This window comes from Balaenoptera physalus (assembly GCF_965194825.1).
Source record: "Balaenoptera physalus genome assembly, chromosome: 4".
Taxonomy (NCBI): domain Eukaryota; kingdom Metazoa; phylum Chordata; class Mammalia; order Artiodactyla; family Balaenopteridae; genus Balaenoptera; species Balaenoptera physalus.
In genome coordinates this window covers 37,572,411-37,587,216 of record NC_138891.1, presented here as the reverse complement: position 1 = coordinate 37,587,216, position 14,806 = coordinate 37,572,411, and the positions used below count along the sequence as shown (strand labels likewise).

General features: G+C 41.2%; 1 protein-coding gene across 2 annotated transcripts in view; it reads right to left on the bottom strand.

Moving 5' to 3' along the window:
• Window positions 1–14,806, bottom strand: part of KCNAB1 (potassium voltage-gated channel subfamily A regulatory beta subunit 1) — a 417,300-nt gene that overhangs the window by 312,891 nt on the left and 89,603 nt on the right. The gene's annotated exons all lie outside the window — the stretch shown is intronic.

Sequence of the window (14,806 nt, the reverse complement as noted above, 5' to 3'; positions counted from 1 at the left end):
TATGTTGACTTTTAGTTTAGAAGTTGCCTGGTTTTGATGGTCTCAAATAGCCTCCACTCCTACTTCCTGACTTTGAGTGTAAATACACACTGCGAATTTTCCACAACTATATTAAATTGAGTCCAAGTGATCCACTGAGACAATGTAATCATCTGAGTGCCCAACTACTAAGAGTGATTTTAGGGGACTCAGGTAGAGCTACATATCCAAGGATAGATCCCCATGGCCTCTCTGTTCCTACATCCTACTGGATTATTAATTCTTTATCTATGCGAAAATCAGAAAATACAATTTTCTTCCTCTAGAAGAGAATGTGAAACTTTAAAAAAATACTACGTCTCTTCTTATCCAAGCTTAATTAATATAACTCATCAGTTATGATTCAGCATGGACAAGGCACCTACCACAGAGAAAATACAACATCATGATCCTAAAAATTGTTTATTCAGTTTTGTGTTGCAAAATGCCTTTCTCTGAGTTGATAAAAAACAAAAACAAAAAACAAAACAGTATTTACAGCCCAGTGAGCTAAATGAACAGTTTTGTTAGCTGACTTGTCAGCCTGTGGGCAAGGCTGTAAAGAAGATAAAATTTGACCATGCTCTCTGCTTTTGTTCACAAGTTCATAATACTCTGTTATGTTTTCTGTCATTCAACTTTCATATAAAGATGGCACATGGGACACAGCATCTAATTTTGTTCCTTCTAAAACTCCACTAAACTACAGTAAGGAGCCTTTTTCCCTTAAAAAAATATAAAACACATATTATAAAACTGCATAGAACTAAACACATACACACACAAGTACATGTAAAACTGATGAAATCTGAATAAGATCAGTGGATTATATCAATGTCAATTTCCTGATTCTGATATTGTATTATTTATGCAAGATGTTATAATTGGGAAAGCTGGGTGAAGGGTATACGGGATTTCTCAGAATTCTTCCTCTATTTTTTTTTAATTTTATTATTTTTTTAAAAGAATTTTTTGATGTGGACGATTTTTTAAGTCTTTACTGAATTTGTTACAATACTGCTTCTGTTTTATGTTTTGGTTTTTTGGCTGCGAGCCATGTGGGATCTTAGCTCCCCAACCAGGGATCCAACTCCCACCACCTGCATTGGAAGGCGAAGTCTTAACCACTGGACCGCCAGGGAAGTCCCTCTTCCTTTATTTTTTAAATTGAAGTATAGCTGATGTACAATATTGAATTATTTCTTATTATTACATGTGAATATAGAATTATCTCAAAATAATAAATCTAATTAAAAAAATAAACCTGCAAAAATAGGAAGAAAAAGAATGGGTAACATCAATAATATTTTGGAAACAGTCAAGCAGATAGATACGTGATAACTGTCTCAGCTGACTCCAGAAGCCAAATTCTAAGAAATCAGTAGGAAAGTTGAGAAGCAACCTTATTTAACCACAGAATCTTCAAAAGGTTTGGGAACTGGTAACAAAAGGCCCCCTTGGAAGCGGAGTGAAGAGAGGGTGAAGGCTAATGAAAGCAGAATCTGATAAAGACTCTTGTAGAAGTAGTTAGGTCCCTAGAGCCCCTCCCCCTTCTCTGCCCCTGAAACTCTGCTCCTCCCCCTACACATTGCCAGAGACTGAAGCTCTGTTCCGGAGACAGTAAGGCAAAGGACCTCTGTACTGGGGACTCCAATAGCAAATGAGTGAGGGAGAGTCAAACCAAAAATAGAAAAGCAAAGTCAATGAATGGATACAACCAATGAAGGCCCCTCTACCATTTTCACCTTCTTGACTCCCAGACCCTTGACAGCCAAGTATTTATTCTCCAGGCTGGAAACTAAGAATAATTTAGGGGGAATCTGACTAGCCCAAGAGAAAACACATGGAGATATTGATATTGCGAGTGTACCAATCAGGGTTCAGTCAGGAAATCAGAGCCAAGATAAATATTAGGGGACCATGGGGCTTATCCTAGGAATTAGAGCTTGCACAAATGTGGGAGGAGCTGGGGATATGGAAGTCTGGAGGAGAGGAATCAGAAAATCAGGGAAAGTTACTACTCACCGTGGTAGACAAAACAGTAACTCCCAAAGACATGCACATCCTACTCCTCAGAATATGTTCCCTTACATGGCAATAGAAACTTCATAGGTGTGATTAAGCTAGGGATCCTGAGATGGGAGATTATCCTGGATTATCCAGATGGGCCCAATATTATCACAGCAGCCCTTATAAGAGAGAGGCAGGAGGATCAAAATGAGAAAAAGGAGATTTGAAGACAAACCAGAGGTTATAGTGATGTGTTTTGAGGATGAAGGAGTCAGGAGCCATGTACTTGGCCTCCAGAAGCTGAGAAAGGCAAGGAAATGGATTTCTTCCCTGAAGCTTCCAGAAGGAACACCTTAATTTTAGACTTCTGACTCTAGAACTATAAGAGAATAAGTTTGTGTTGTTTTACGTATGGACACCGAGGGGGGAAAGTGGCAGGGGGAGGGTGGTGGTGGTGTGATGAATCGGGAGATTGGGACTGACATATATACACTAATATGTATAAAATAGATAACTAATAACAACCTGTATAAAAAATAAAATTAAATTTAAAAAAATTAATTAATTTTTTTTAAAAAAAGAAAATTTGTGTTGTTTTAAACCAGTATGTTTGGTGTAATTTGTTATAGCAGACATAGAAAACAAACACACTTACAAAAGCAAGGGTGTGGATAGAGCGTACAGGAAATTTTCAGAAAGAGTACATGTTTGGCCATCCAAGTGGAATGGTGAATAGGGGGCCCATGGCAGGTCTGTGGAAGCTATGGCCTCTATGAGCACTGTCATCAAGCACTTGATGGACTGAGGCCACTCTCGGTTAGCAGGGTCAGCAGGCGGGATGAGAGACTGGATCCCATGGGCTATACATCTGTATCTATATGTCATTGTCTCTGATCACTGTGACTTCTGAGAGTAACGGCTCCTACTTCACCTCCACTTTCCCAGTCTTACACAAGTTCCCCTCTTTGCTCAAGCTAATCACACAGGAAAGGGGGATCTGGGAAAGGTAATTCCCAATCTTAAATAGGAGCAGTAATGCCAACCTGACAAAACACAGCCAAGCTCTGGGGGTTTCCTTACAAAGGGCTCAGATAGCTCATCCCTCGGCAAAGCTCAGTCAACGAGCCCCACCCATGTGCTTGGAGCTTCCAATCACAGTTTTAATTTCTCACTCTTATAAGCAGAAAATCAAGGATTATCAAACACCTGGAAAGCTTTGAACATGAAAAATACATATTAAGATGCAAAAATCAATATCAAAACAAAAAAAGCAACTTGAAGGAAATAGACACTATGCACAGAGAAGAAAATATAACACAAAAATAACAATTGAGGGACTTCCCTATTGGTCCAGTGGCTAAGACTCCCTACTCCCAATGCAGGGGGCCTGGGTTCGACCCTTGGTCAGGGAACTAGATCCCACATGCCGCAACTAAAAACATCCCACATGCTGCAAGGAAGATCACACATGCGGCAACAAAGATCCCACGTGCCGCAATTAAGACCCAGTGCAGCCAATTAAATAAATAAATAAATAAATTTTTTTTAAAACAACAATTGAAATCACTGGTTTATTTGGAAAGTTAAGAGAAAAATATTGCATCCATGAAATAGTATTAACAGGATGCTTTAAAAAAACATTCAGAAAACTAAAAAGCGCTTTTAGAAACTTAAAACACATTATCTAAAATGAAAAACTAATGGAATAATTGAAGGGTAAAGTTGAGAAGATTTTTCAGAAAGAAGGGTTTTAAAAAGAAAGGGATGGAAAGTAGAAGAGAAAATATAAGATGACTAGAGATCCAGAGCAGAAAGTCCATCATTAGAAAAACAGGAGCACCAGAAAGAAAAAGTTAAAAAATCAACAAAAAAATTTAAGCACATTTCCCAGAACTGAGGACATTCATTTCCAGACTGAAAGGACCCAGCCCATAGAGCACACAGCACGATGGGTACAAGTCAGCCCACACCAAGTGACTTCATCATAAAGTTTCAAATACTGGAACCAAAGAAGAGATTATGTAAGCTTCCAGAGGTTAAAAATTAATGTCAACAACAGGCCAAATATAAAAGTTTATATATTAGAATTGTTTCATACTTCCTGGCAACATTGGAAGGCAGAAGACTACCAAAATGTCTCCACAATTCTAGAAGTAAATTACTTCCAACATATAACTCTTTATCCAGCCAAGCCATCAATCAAGGGGAAAATAAAGACATTTTCAGACATGCAAGATCTAAAACATTAATCTCGCAGGCACTTTTTCTAAGACACTGGAAGGTTTATTCCATCAACGTGAGGAAATAATCCAAGAAAAAGAAAAACACAGAATACCGAAAAAAAGAGATCCAACCAATACAGGATCGTGTTGAAGGGAGTCTTCTTAGCAACAAAAGGGAGACACTAGAATGGCAGCAATGCAGAGGCAAGTAGGGCAACCAGCCGGATGGGAGAAGCGTGACTCAGGAGACAAGATACTCTCCCCAGCAGTGTTCTAACCGGACTATGCTCTAAACAATGTGCTCCACCAAGAAAGGGAAATACACTTTGACCAGGAAAGAAAGGAATCCAGCTCAGAAGGCAAAGCACATTCCCTTGATGAGAGCACAGGAAGTTCCAGGATGACATCTCTGAAAATGACCCCCAGAGTGTGCAGTCCATCGAGCATAATAGAGGCCTCCAGGAGTGTCTCCAAGGAAAAAAAACTGGAGCTGACAGATTACTTGATGTAATTTACTTTGTAAAATCTTGTGCTGAGAAACTGTTGGAAGTCAGGGGGAGAATTTGCAATAGGTATCAAGAAAATTAAGCAAACTTTAAAAGGCAATTATTAATTTCAGGGAAAAAGTATGAAACCATAATCATAATGGACTATATAGTTGGTGTTCTTAGCCAACTTCTAACTGCCAGCATTTGCACACAGCATGCTGGAAGTGTTGAGGAATTAATGGTGCTTGGGAGCAACGCTCCACAGATTTCTGACGGGGGCTAGTACATTAACACCCTAGCTCCCTTACCCTCCAGGTGGGATGCCATGAGTAGTGTGTTCTACACCATGTCCCAGGATGTCCCTCACTGGGACTGAAGCTCCAGTTACCCACAGTGGTAACCACTTGACAATGCACACTTTATGACTGTCTCTCCTTCCTTTGATCACTTCCCTGCTTCCCTGTTGGTGTTTCCTGTGCCTCCCAAATAAACTACTTGTACCGGAATCCTTGCCCCAGGGTCTGCTCCTAGGAAACCCGGATATTACAAATTTCAGGGAATAAAACTTGTAGGCATAATAATGTTAAAACAATATATATTTAACCAAAATTTATAGTATAATTATATGAGGAGAATAGGGGAGAAGAAGAGGGTATGGTGATATAAGAGAGTTAAGTCCTCATCTACCATATTAGAAATTCAATAAATTATGTCTCTAATCGATGAATCAAAAGAGAGCAGTATTCACATATTATTTAAGAGCATGGAAATCTATAAATGGGTGTTTCTGGGAAAAGGAAATCAGGAGAATGGAGAGGTTGGGATAAGGTATTGCCACATTTTGATACATAAACCCTTTATTATCATTTGACTTTTAATTGTACTATTACTTTTAATAGCATTACTACTAGCATGTACTATTTTGATATCATTTAGTTGAGAAAAAAAGAAAGAAGAGAAGAGGAGGGAGGGAGGGAGGGAGGAAGGGAGGAAGGAAAGAAAGAGGGAAGGGAGGGAGGAAAGAAGGAAGGAAGAGAGAAGAGGAAGGAAGTTCAAAAAGGAGAAGGATAAAAGAGGCTAGCTCTCTTAGAAATGTCAAAATGTTTTACGACTGAAGCTGCCTTTCCCCAGCTGGACTGTTATCCTTAACCCCAAGGCTTGTGTTAAATCCAAAGCTAGGGGCTTCCCTGGTGGTGCAGTGGTTGAGAATCTGCCTGCTAATGCAGGGGACACGGGTTCGAGCCCTGGTCTGGGAAGATCCCACATGCCGCGGAGCAACTGGGCCCGTGAGCCACAACTACTGAGCCTGTGCGTCTGGAGCCTGTGCTCCGCAACAAGAGAGGCCGCGATAGTGAGAGGCCCGCGCACCGCGATGAAGAGTGGCCCCCGCTTGCCGCAACTAGAGAAAGCCCTCGCACAGAAACAAAGACCCAACACAGCCATAAATAAATAAATTAATTAATTAATTAAAAAAAAAAAAAATCCAAAGCTAGGCAAATATGTTTTAGAGAACCATGAAGTCATAAAACATGTCTATTGTAGGAAATATTTTAAACAATTAAATACATCTGCTATTACTCACTAAAGTTATAAATGACCTCATTAGCGTGTGTGTGTTTCTCATTCTCTCTTCTTTTCTCCCCGCAACATGTTTTTCCTGCAGCTGCTGGCGTCTAAAAAGTACCTCTAGCTCATGAAGCTTTGTTTTTCCCCCATCCCTTCAAAGGCATTTTTATTCCCTTTCTAAATAAATACCCAACATGAGGGGACAGACTTAAGTCCTCGTTGGCTTGGAGGGCAGAGGACACAAAGACGATCAAGACAGAGTCATTGCTTTTATGGAACCTACGTCTCATAGGGGAGACCGAATAAATGAATAAATGATAAAACAAGAGACCGATTATGATAAATGCTATAAAAGGAATTAAACAGTGGGATGTGATTGAGAGTAAGTGCACAAAAGACTCACTTAGACCAGGTGCTGAGCAAGGCTTCTTGGAGGATTGCACATGCCTGAGGAAGAACATTCCAGAGGGCTGCCTGAGAGCCAGGGTTAGAATGCGCATTTCAACAAGTATAAGGTCTCCACCACCCCAGAGAAATGGTGGTTGGGGAAGGAAACCTAGGCCAGGGGAGAGGAAAGCAGCTTGAGATGGAAGATGATAGGGACAAGGTTAACCTACTTTACAGTTTCACTCTACTAGCTGACTGCTAAGTAGCTCCGGATCACAACAGCAACGAGATGGATTTCCTTAATAGTCATTTAGAAGTACAAACCACTACCTTTAAGTTCATCTTTTTATCTTTATATTACGCTTGAAAGAAAAGGCAATAAAAAGAAGCATTTCCCCAACAACCACAGAATACCCAGGAAAGGAGCAGAATGGCCACCTATTTGTGTATAAATCCCTTATGTATTTCACATGTAATCCAGTGTGTACCTTGACTGCTAGAGAAACTGAATATTAGATAAAATCCTCCAAGTTTATTACAGTTCCCACACCAATATTCAATTAAAATACTTGTTTCTCAATTATCTTATCTCCGAATGGGAGTAATGACCCTGCTCCTTTTTTCCCCCAAAAGTGTTAAAATTAAGGGACCTATAATTAATTTTCTACCTGCCTCAAGTCAAGGTCTTATGTGATACGAAAGCAAAGTATTATTGCAGACATTTTTCACAGTAACTTCATTGTCAGCTAGCTAGTTTATAGCCTGAGCATTCCTGCATAATTTCCTATCTCAACATGTTGTTCATTTTACATAATTTTAAATCACAGGCAAGGAGGTGCCAGTGAGCCGAATCAAAGACACAAAAAGCAACACCATTTGGGAAAATAACCCATGTTTTTCTGGAGTCAACTACTGGAAATTGATGAGTAATCATAAATTTTCAGTTTAAACAATTAATCTGAAAGAGGTAAAACTATAACTAAAAATGAGGATATGAATCTAAAAGCTCGAAGGTAATTGTAAAGGCATTTGAATTCTACCAAACCCTCAATCAGGTTCTGAGACAAACTTTTTTTATGTTTTGCTATTTGCCATTTGTTAGGGGCCAAGCAGTGCCTTTAAGATCCCTCTGGGCCTATTATAAGTGATAGATTGTCCTCAGAACTGCCTCTTACACTCCATGCATTTGTTTGCTTGCCCAGATGCTCCGCTCCCCTTCTCATCTGTGCCTCTGGCCTCCACCCTCTCAGGCCAACTGTCTCATTCATTCAGTCAGTCAGTCAGTCATTTCCTCACTTATTCTACAAATACCTAATAAACCCCTACTCTGGATTTGCACCAGGAAATGGGGTATGGTGGACTAGGACAGAATGATGGTACCCACACTGTAGTGAGGAAGACAGACAGGAAACAAGTATAAACTATGAAGACAGTGACATAGGAGGTAAATCGATCGGGAATGACTGGAGAATGGGGTGCAGTCTTAGACTGAGCAGTCAGAAGGGCCTTTCTGAGGAGGTGACATTTGATCTGAGACACTGAATCTGAGAAGAAAACTTAAGAGAGGGTAGGTAAAGTATTTCAGGCACAGCTGGTTGCAAAAAAATCCCAGTCTCTAAAATCATGGTTTTTAAATGTTGCATGACAACACATAGTGTGTGTGTGTGTGTGTGTGTTCAAAGTCTGAAAGGCTTTTCCACAAAATATCAATAGTCATTTTCTGGGTGGTAAAAATATGGGCAACTTTTATTCTCTTCTTTACATTTCTTGCAATTTCTAATTACTCTACAAGTAACATTAATTACTTATGTAATATAAAAGCAACTATTCTGAAAAGTTTCATTTTCCTTCTTAAGAACAATAAACTACAAATTCAGAGAGAAAATTATCATTTTTATCCGTTTAATAAACTTCACTTACTTAGACTTTTTAAATTCAAAATCTGGGATAATTCCAGCCACAATGAACTGAACTTTGCCTTGCTATCATCCATTGCAATATATTATTGGAAGTAATCCAAAGAAAGTGATTAGTCCAATGTTGAGCTAAAACCAATAAACTGTTTTCAAGCTGCTCTTTTCTAGGCTATCCATTCAAACGCCATTGGTACCGAAAGCAAACGGTTGTCTACATGCCTTCCTTACAAAAAGCCCAGCCCAGCCTCTGCCCCAGGTCATCACCTACACTTGAGAACAGCAGCACTGCAATTCCTTAAAAATGTTCTTTTAACTCAGCCTTTTACCAGGTCTTGCTTCCATCTTTGCTCCAGTTAGGGAACTGGCCAGGAGTTTTGCTGCGCTTAGTAAATTTATCATGTTGACAACAGCTAAGACGTCATATATGTCTTATTATAGAAGCTAGAATCCTACAGTCACAGAGTAGACACATAATTCTGGGAAATAAACAATTCCAGTTTCAGTGACCAGACACAGTAAGAGAATAGGCAGTCTGAAAATTACTTTCATGGACAAGGATCTTAGGTAAGAGGCAGCACAAAGTGTCAGGTGTGATGCGATCAGGAAATGTATCGTTTGCAGGCTCATTTGCACTTTGATCAACCTGGCAGTTCCCAGAGCACCTCTAAAGAGCTGTCATGGCCCCTGCACACCGGGAGTTTGCACCGTGGTCGCAGACTGGTGGTCCCCAAACCTGCCTCAGACTTGCAGTCATCCGGGGTATTTCTGAAAAACAGGGATTTCTGGACTCATCTCCCAGACACCACGATTCATCAGGTCTGGGTTGGAGCTTCCGAATCTGTGTTCTCCCAAATCTCCTGCAGGTGACAGAACCGGGTTTGGGAGCCCGAGCTTTAGAGCACAAAGCTGGCAGGCCCTCAGTTTGCAATGCATCATGAGGTAGAACTTGGCAGGAGCAGAATAGCAGCCAGTGCCCCAAGCTGCTGCTCTCTTACTGAGTGAGAAAGTTTTCCAGCACAAAGGATCTTTTTCAGATGAACTGGAAAATGACTTGGCATAAGGAATGCTTGACATTTCCAACCTGGCTGATCATCAGAATCACTTGAGAAGTGCTGTTGATTTCGTTACAGTTATTGTTCTTTATTGGTATTATTGTTCTAATACAGAGTCTCAGGCCCCACCCCAGAGTCTGCTGCAGTGTATCTGGGATGAAGTTCATGAATCTGCCCTGTAACCATCCTGAGAGAGTCGCTTATGTACAACTGCTCTAGACTAGTAGTCTTAAAACTTCAGAGCGTGTCTACCTCTCGGGCCCTAATTAAACAAGCAACTCTAGAGATTCTGGCCCCACCTCCAAAGATTCTGATTCAGTAGATAGGATCCAGAAGTCTCTACTTTTGACAAACAATTATGTTGCAGAGAATCCAAGGACCACCTTTTCAGAAACCCCGATACTGAAAAACCACCCTCCCCATCTCTGCCTCTTGCGACCAGGCTAATGGTGATCTGCACTTGGCAGGAATGTGTCATTCAAAAGCAGAGAAGTAACAGACTTCACATTATGTTTCTTTAGTATATGCCATGGTAGGCGTCTGCCGTGGCCTCACTGCTTTTCACAGGCCCCAGGCAGACTTGTCATACACGACAAACACAAGGGCCAGCTTTATGGGCCACCAGCCCCAGGGCTTGGCTTGCACTGGGTAAGGCTGCCGCCCAGGGAAGCTGCCTGTGGACTGAGTTGAAAGGGAAAGAGCAGTTACTAAATGGAAAGGAAGGCCAAGGGGAGGCCACATTGTCAGGAAGCATTTATTAGAACAACGTGAGACAACAGACAGGATATAAAGATTAAGCTGAGGATTTGAGAACAAGAGATGGTACGACACAAAATATAAGGTGGGATGAAGAGCTATAGTTGTGGACACCGGATGTGAACAGAGCAATGCCGGGCATTCAGTGTGCTGATGTGAGGGCTAAGTGATACGCCAGCAGGGCAGCCTGAGTAAAGAAGGTGTATGACAAACATGAACCCAAGCAGAGACACTGCTGGGGTCTATGAATTCAGCAGCTGTGCTTTCCCAGCAAATGGAATTTTCGGAATCATGACTTGGAATCCTACACTCACGGCACGGCTGCTGGGTCAGAGCGAAGCCCTTGCTGAGCAAGCCCAGTCACCTAGGACAGACATGTCGGAACATAAGCTTGGGGTTCTGACTCTTTGCTGACACAGTAATATTCACATGAAGAAATTAAAAACTGGAAAATCAACATCTAGTGGTGCTGATGTACAAGCAGAGAAAGAGAAGAGATCAAAGACAGTAATAGCTACATTTCTCATTATATTTTAGCCAACTCTGGTATATATTGGCAGCTCCTGTGAGTTTGGATATCATGAGTCTTCTTTCTGGGACAAACACTGACTCTGTTTAAATCTAACTCCTCCTGCTCCACACCTGCACCCAGGTAGCCAACTGTAACTGAAGCAAAACCCACAGCCATATCTACTAGTGCTGCTGTAACTTCATGATCCAGACCTGAAGGGGCCTTTCTTGTGTCCAGAGACAATGCTCTCCTTCCCTAGTCCTTTAACTCTTCCTCTCCTCCCACCTGGTCTTCCCTCTTCAAACCTTCGAGACACCCCCAATCCATCCCCAGTCTCAGCCACGGACCTCACTTCCTATTTCACTGAGAAACAGAAGGCGTGGGATACTCCCATCACTGGTCTCCTTACCGCCTACATAGGCGCCTCTTTCCTCTCCCTCTTCCCTGTTACTGTGGATGAACTGTCCTCTCCTAGTTAACCATCCCCCACTTACATTCTGTGCCCGGTCCCCTTGGGTCCTGAAGGAAATCACATCCTTTCTGTCTCCTACAGTGTCAATTTCCCCTTCTCTACTGGCTCTTTCCCATAAGCAGACACACACATTTTGCCAGATCCAATCATGCTCTCCTCCTTTTAATATGCTCCTCATCTGGCTTCCAGAGCGCCCCGCACTCCTGGTTTTCCTCCTGCCTCCCTGACTGTTCCTTCTCACTCACCTTTGCTGCTTCCCACCCTCTCCCAACCCCAGGTCCCACGCTTGGAACAATTCCCTTCTCTGTCCATATCATCAGTCTCAGAATTATCAGTATCATCTATGAGCCGACACCTCCTGAATTTCTATCTCTAGGCCAGTTTTCTCCCCTAAACTCCAGAACTACATACCCAGCAGCACACTTGATGTCTCTGCTTGGATAGTTGATGGTCATTTCCGATGTTACACGTCGAAACTACGCTCTTGCTCTTCCCCTCAGCTCCACTTCCCCCACAGTCTTCCTTTCTCAGGAAGACACATGCGCCCCTTCCAGCATCTCAGGCTTGAAACCCTAGAGTTATCCTCGAGGCCTCTCTTTTGCTCATTCCTCACATCCATTCAATCAGCAAATCCTCCCAACTCTTTCTTCAAAAGAGATCCAGAGTCTAAGCACCCCTCCCCACCTCCACTGTGCTTCACTGGCCCAGGCCACCTCATTTTTCACCTGGATTACAGCAGGAGCTCCCCAACAGTGGTCCCTGTTTTTGCCCTTGCCAATCCTCACTTGATTCTCAGCCCCATATCCTAAGACACTGCTCAATGCATGCCTTCCCATCTCACTCGGGAGAGAAAGCAAAAGTCCTTTTGATGGCCTACAAGGTTCTACACAACTTGCCTCTATCACCCCTCTGATACTTCTTACTACCCACCTTCTCCCTCCAGCCGTACCTGCCTCTTTCTGGTCCTTCTGTTCATCAGTTGCACTCCTTCTTAGGGCTCTGTACTCGCTGTTCTGTCTGCCCAGATCTCTGAGTGGCTCCCTCCCTATCTCCTTCAGGCCTTTATTCAGGTGGTATCTTCTCAGTGAGACCTTCCCTGACAGTGCTCTTTACAACTGCCACCCCCTCATCTTCCATATCATCCACCCTATTTCATTGTCCTCCTTAGCATTATCACTAACTAATACATTCTATGTTTAAATTAACATTACTATTTTCTGTACCCTTTGCCACCCACGTTAAGTTCCACAGGGCAAAGATACTTAACTGTTTTCTTCACTCCTGTCCATGCCCAAAAATTGTGCCTAAAACAGTACCTGACAGATTTACTGCAGAACTATTATTTTCTGAATAAATGTAAGAGTTGAACATTGAGATCTCAGCCTCTCGAATAGATGGCCCTCCAAGGTGTAATAACCCATGAGACCTTTCAGCTCAAGGAAGGAAGGCCAGAAAGGAAATAAGCCAGAAAAAAAGGGAAAATCAAAAGAAAACTTTTTCTCTGCAGTCTTTGTGTTTTTCTGAAAATCAAATACTTTTATAGTGTAATTTTATTTTTAGAATGGTGACTAAGGTATTTCAGCATTTATGTATTACTACCTGCCCTGCATTCTCCCCAGATGGTCTATAAAACTTTGGTAATTGTTAAATTTTATTTTTAAAATTCACAGTTCCAGATTAAAATTCTTGTACACTTAGGGAAAACATTAGTCTCACTTTGAAATGAAACATAAGCCTTACATTTCTGATTCCTGGGGCATTCACAAAGACAGGAAAGATAATTCTATGTCTCCTTCCCACGTGGGCTTCTGCTTTTTGATCTGTTGTACAATATCTTGGCCATGTCCTTGCCCTCTTAGTCAAGCCTGAGGTCTAGGAGTGGTGCAGGCACTATTGAGAAGTGTGTTTATTCTTATAGACTAAGAATCAAGGAACTCATTGGCCTCCTTATACAAAAGCATCCAGATAGAGGTGAGGAAAAGCCAGTCTGAAGTCTAGTTTCCCTGGACTTTGAGATCCAAAACAGAAGTACCAGTAAGTATTACTGTGTTGAAAGGTAAATTAATATTTACCACAATTCAGAATAGTTTTATCTATTTTTAGCTTTGTTTGCATATGTTAACCACCCATGTAAATCAAATCTACATTTCCATTTAACCAATGGCAGGGGGCGGTAGGTGAGAGTTTGGATGAAAGGAGAGACTAGGAAACAAGTTATCTATCTAATCACATAGTTACAGATAACTCTTGTTTACTATTAAATTCTAAGTAAGATCACTGATAGATTTCTACATGCTACAACCTAGTATTTATAACAAATCATGAACTAGAAATCATTTCCTTCCTTCCTTTCTTCCTTTCTTTATTTTTTTATATGATAGCATTACTAAATAGCTATGATCTAATATTGGGATATCTAGCACTTTCTTCCTCTCCTTTTCCCCCCTTCTTCAGCAAATGGCTTTTCATTCACACATTCATATTCCACCCTAGAGACAAGTTCTTCTCTAACAGTTAATTGTAGGGAAAAAAAAAAAAAACTTTCCTTGGTAAGGAATACATCTTTTAAGCAACCTACAAATGAGCATTGTGGTCATAAGCTTCCCAGACTTCAGCAGGAGATTTGCTCCTGAAGTCTTTAGAACAGAGCTTTCAATATGTAATTTCTTTTTAAGTATGTAACCCTATAAAACAGTCAGTGAAAACACAGTAAAGATTAAACAGTCCCTTAAGTGATTTGCTGAACTGAACTTTAAATTAAAGAGCTCATTAAGATTGTCACTGTAGGGGCTTCCCTGGTGGCGCAGTGGTTGAGAATCTGCCTGCCAATGCAGGGGACACGGGTTCGAGCCCTGGTCTGGGAAGATCCCACATGCCGCGGAGCAACTAGGCCCGTGAGCCACAACTACTGAGCCTCAGCGTCTGGAGCCTCTGCTCCGCAACAAGAGAGGCCGCGATAGTGAGAGGCCCGCGCACCGCGATGAAGAGTGGCCCCCACTCGCCGCAACTGGAGAAAGCCCTCACACAGAAACGAAGACCCAACACAGCCAAAAATAAAAATAATAAATAAATAATAAATTAAAAAATTAAAAAAAAAAAGATTGTCACTGTAATAAGACAAATAGGTATAGAAAATAGTTTTAAATGACAAAGGGAAGAGTGGTGGTTGTGTTTTTTAACGTGTTGGTCTGTAAAACTGTCTCTGTATCACTATCTGTGCCCATAAAATAAGTCAGCTAAGGGATCACATAATTACTACCAAATTACCTACTTTGAATATCAAATGAATACAGCAACTTCAATTCATTTTTCTTATAATATTGGTTATTTGTTGGACTAAACCAACAAGTTCTTTTGCTCTTAAATAAAGTCAAATCAAATGATATTAAAAACTACTGTGAGAATGAG